Genomic DNA, 5,020 nt, shown 5'->3' with positions numbered 1-5,020 from the left:
ATTACCAAATTCTCAACATATGTGTCTGTTTGAAGAAAGTATAAGATAACTTCAGTTTAATAAATAAGGCCTCCGCTCTCATTATTTAAGGCCATCTTTTAATTTAAAAATAATAATGTTTTTATAGTTACACACACACATGCACAAACACACACAGGTCTGCGGTGCTCTTCATTCAGAACCCCATTGGCTAAAATGAGTCTTTCCATTAAACCAGCTAAAGTTGCAACCCTAATATTAATCATAACATTAAGTAGTTGTAATAATAGCAGTTAACAATATTACTAGGGCTACAGGTCTTACAGTGCAATCCTAGCCATCTCTACTCGGAAGTAAGTCCCATTGACTTCAGCGAGCCTTACTGCTAGGTAAGCATGCATAAGACTGCAGCCTTCATTGGTTTAATTCAGGGGTGAGGAACATCTTTCAGCCCAAAGGCCAAGGTACTTCTTCACACAGCACATAGTTAAACCATGGAATTCACTACCACAAAATGTGGTGATGGCCACCAGTTTGGATGGCTTTGAAAGGGGATTGGAGAAATTCCTGGAGGAGAAGGCTATCAATGGCTACTAGTCTTGATGGCTATATGCTTCCTCCAGTATGAGAGGCATTACACCTATGTATGCCTATTGCTGGCGAAGTGGAAAGGGGTGCTCTTGCACTCGTGTCCTGCTTGTGGGTCCCCTGTTGACAACTGGTTGGCCACTGTGTGAACAGCATGCTGGACTAGATGGACCCTTGGTCTGATCCAGCATGGCTCTTCTTACGTTCATATGTTTATTGTCGGGGTGAGGCTGCAGAGCTAAGAGATCCCTGATCTCCACTTACAAGCTGCCCCAGTAGTGGGAAGATCTACAACTCCTGGAGGAAAGGCAGAACACCAGTTGCTGGAAAACATGGGTGTGGGGGTACTGTTGTGCTCATGCCCTGCTTGTGGGTTGTTGTTGTTGTTGTTATTTCTATACCGCCCCATAGCCAAGGCTCTCTGGGCAGTTTACAAAAGTTAAAACAGTATAATACAATATACAAAGTTTAAAAACCATTTAGATTAAAATATACAGACAATATATACAGACAACATACAGCTAAAAACAACTTTGAACTAATTTTTTTTTTAAAAAAATCCAACAATAAAACACAGCTTAAAACAACACTGCTTAAAACAGTGTACAAAAGTCAGCAAAAGGAACAAGAGTTCTAAAAGGGGAAGGCCTGCTGGAATAATAACATCTTTAATGCCTGTTTAAAAACCTTCAACAAGGTCAGCAGGCACATTTCAACCAGCAGGTCATTCCACAACTGAGGGGTGGCAAGGGTCCTCTTGTGTGTGGCTGCCAATCTCACATTAGGCATCCACAGCAGAGAGCCCTCAGAGGACCTTAGGTGGCAGACTGGGACGTATGGGAGAAGGCGCTCCCTAAGGTACCTTAGACCTAGACCATGGAAAGCTTTAAAGGTAGGGATGTACGGATTCCCCACCGTCCATTCCGGTGGGGAATCCGCGGGTGGAGAGGCAATCCGTTCCTCCCCCCCAGAATCTTCACGGAGTGGTTCCGCTCCGCAAGGATTCCACAGAGCCGAGGGAACCCCATTCCACCGTCCGCATGCACTGGATTCCCCCATGTGTGTTTTTTTGGCTCCCCGAACTTACGTAAATAAGTCCGTAAGTACCGCCAAAAAATCTTTTCCGCGCACCTGCTGTCAGTCTCCATAAGTCTCAGGTCATAGGGAAAATGCCTATTTATTTTCATAAAAAGTGTAAAGCCCTTCGCGGGGATTCCCCACGTAACTTCCAGTAACCTGACCTCACCAGACCTGTCCTGACCTAACCTGATCTCACCTCCACAGACAATAAACAGAAAAGATGGAGGATTTCCATGGACTTCAAGACTAGCCCCAGCGAAAGAAAGCCTCAGGTCACAGGAAAAATGCCTCATAAATTGGGTAAAGCCATTCGTGTTCTTCTTCCACCATTTCCAACTTACGGATTTCTTTTCGTAATTATTTTCGTAAAATCCGCTGTTCGGCAGACAAAAAAAAAGGGTCCGTGTGAGCTCCGGTCCAGGTCGACCGGGCTGCTCCGTTCCGAGGAGGATTCCACAGACCGGATTTGTCAGAAATCAGTCCCATTTAAAATCCGTGCGGAATTCTCTGACATCCCTATTTAAAGGTAAGAACTTTATATTTTGCTCGGAAACAAATTGGCAGCCAGTGTAAAGATTTTAAAACCGGTGTAATATGGTCTACACAGGATGTCCCAGAGACCAACTTGGCTGCCATATTTTGTATCAGTTGAAGTTTCAAACTAAATACAAAGGCAGCCCCAAGTACAGCACATTGTAGAAATCAAGCCTAGAGGTTACCAGAACATGCACCACTGTTAACAGGTCCACGTGTTCCAGGAATGAGCGTAGCTGACGTATCAGCCGAAGTTGATAACAGGCACTTCTCACCATTGCTTCCACCTGGGATGCCAGGAGCAGGGTTGGGTCAAGAAGCACCCCCAAGCTATGAACTTGCTCCTTCAGGGGAGAGTAAAACCCATCCAGAACTGGTTGACATACCTCAGTACCTGAATTAGGACCCTTCACGATGAGCACCTCTGTCTTGCCTGGATTCAGTTTCAGCTTGTTCTCCCTCAGCAAGCCCATTACTGACTTCAGGCAACCATTCAGAGGAGTCATACCTTCCTTGGATAAAGATGTTAAGGAGAAATAGATTTGTGTGTCATCAGCATACTGATAACACTCAACCCCAAACCTCCTGATGATCTCTCCCAGCAGTTTCATGTAGATATTGAACAGCATTGGAGATAGAATGGAACCCTGAACAACTCCACATAAGAGTTCCTTTTTCGAGGAACAACTATCCCTGAGTGACACCATCTGGAACTGTCCTGAGAGAAAGGAGCAGAACCACTGCAGAGCAATGCCCCAAGTCCCAACTCCCTCAGGCAATCCAGAAGGATACCATGGTTGATGATATCGAATGTCACTGAGAGATCCAAAGAATCAACAGAGATGCACTCTCCCTATCAATTCCCAGGTGAAGATCATCCACCAAGGCGACCATGGTAGTCTCAACTACGTATCCTGCTTTGAAGCCAATTTGAAATGGGTCTAGGTAATTAATTTCATCCAAGACTGCTTAGAGCTGAATGGACACCGCCTTCTCGATTACCTTGCCCAAAAATGGTAGATTACTTACTGCCCCATAATTATCAAAGTCTAGGGGATCAAGGGAAGGCTTCTTCAGAAGTGGTCTAACAATTGCTTCTTTCAAACATGATGGAAAATTACCTTCCCTTAGGGAGGCATTAATAATATTCAGCAAAAATTGCTCTACCATCTCCTCTCCCTGGACTATAAGCCAGCATGGGCAAGGATAGAGAGGACAAGCTGTCTTTTTTACCAAACCAAGCAGCTTGTCCACATAATGAGTCACAAGCTAAAAATGATGCAGCTTAATTGTGCAAGCAGAGTTGCTGGACACCCCACTGTTGATTTCTGCCCCCACGACAGCATCCACATCGGCTCGTATCTGGTTGGCTACTGCATAGACACTATGCTGGCCTAAATGAACCCTTGGTCTGATCAAGCAGGGCTCATCTTATGTTCTTATGTTAAATTCAATTTCAGAGAAGCTCTGGGGAGCTGCATTTCAGCACTGGGTGGAGCCAAAGGCAAAAGGGAGGGGCAAAAATGCAAAAACAAAACCACCAGCAAATTGTAGCTTACACCTCTTCCTGCAAGGAACTAAGCCTTAAGAGAGGCATTTCAACCTATTAACATGGGGACAAGGGGTGGGGCTGCCCAAAAGCTGAGAAACCACCTAACAATCAGCAGCTGGGGCAAAAGAGATGTGGCCATTTCAAGAACCCCAGAGGGCCAGCTTTGCCCCCCCATGCCTGAGCTTCCCCACCCCTGGTTTAACTGATAGCTGATTCATCAGTAAAAGTCATAGAATCATAGAATAGTAGGGTTGGAAGGGGCCTACAAGGCCATCGAGTCCAACCCCCTGCTCAATGCAGGAATCCAAGTCAGAGCATCCCTGACAGATGGCTGTCCAGCCTTGTCTTGAAGGCCTCCAGTGTGGGAGAGTCCATTTTAATCAGTAGGGCTGTGAACGAAGAGCACACTTCTGTGTTTGTATGTGTCTGAAAAAGGAAGTTGTTATTAACAGCAATAAGCATGTAATATTGTCAATTAAGATTCAAAGAGTGTAATATTATAAATCATGCCATCCGGCTATATTATAAGAGTGAAATGTATAAATCACGCCATCCAGCTATTTTATTTATATATTTATTACATTTCTATATCGCCCATTAGCTGAAGCACTCTGGGGCCAGACCTACACCTCATGTCATATTGTTACGATCCCATCATGGTGACGCTATATCCTTCTTGTGCCTTTATACCTCGTAGTACACACAATGACATCTGTTGTGGAATTTTGGATAATACAGAATAAAAAATGGGAAATAACTCTAGAAAAGTGGTATGCATAATGTGCTCCAACAGTTATTAGGGCACTTCAACGCCGATAAAAATCACCAGTGTAGATCTAGCCTGGGAAGTTTATCAGATATTAAACTGATAAGAACAAATACTACACTTGATCTTAGCCAAAAGGCTGAGAAGCCAGGCACCCAGGAAAATACACAATTAAAACATCAGTATTTGCACATTAATATTAAGATTATCATTAGGCCTTCTCTCTCTCTCTCTCTCTCTCTCTCTCTCTCTCTCCCCCTCCCCTGTATTCATTCACAAACAGTTTAAATTTAAAAAGCAGGCACAAAACCCCTCATAACAGATTATATGTAGTCTAAATTCATAGATCGTCGCAGTCCAAAGTCCAGTTTCACCAAGACTGAAGGAAAGAAGCAACTTTAGGAAAAGTCCCTCATCTTTTGACAGGTGATTTATGGACATTGCCCTCCCTTCCCTGCTTTGTTACCACAGGGCAATTACATGCTGAGCCAATGACAGTCTCCCCCTGGGAAGCTCACGCA

The 5,020-nt window shown here is 44.2% G+C and overlaps 1 pseudogene; it reads right to left on the bottom strand.

Moving 5' to 3' along the window:
- Window positions 1-4,498: 4,498 nt before the first annotated feature.
- Window positions 4,499-4,650, bottom strand: LOC146360127 (U2 spliceosomal RNA; annotated as a pseudogene).
- Between the last annotated feature and the right edge of the window lie 370 nt (window positions 4,651-5,020).

The sequence above is a fragment of the Heloderma suspectum genome, chromosome 1 (genome assembly GCF_057233095.1).
Source record: "Heloderma suspectum isolate Gila_16-S chromosome 1, 16-S_ref, whole genome shotgun sequence".
Lineage (NCBI taxonomy): Eukaryota > Metazoa > Chordata > Lepidosauria > Squamata > Helodermatidae > Heloderma > Heloderma suspectum.
The sequence above is the reverse complement of the archived record's forward strand: the minus strand, read 5'-3'. Positions and strand labels throughout refer to the sequence as shown.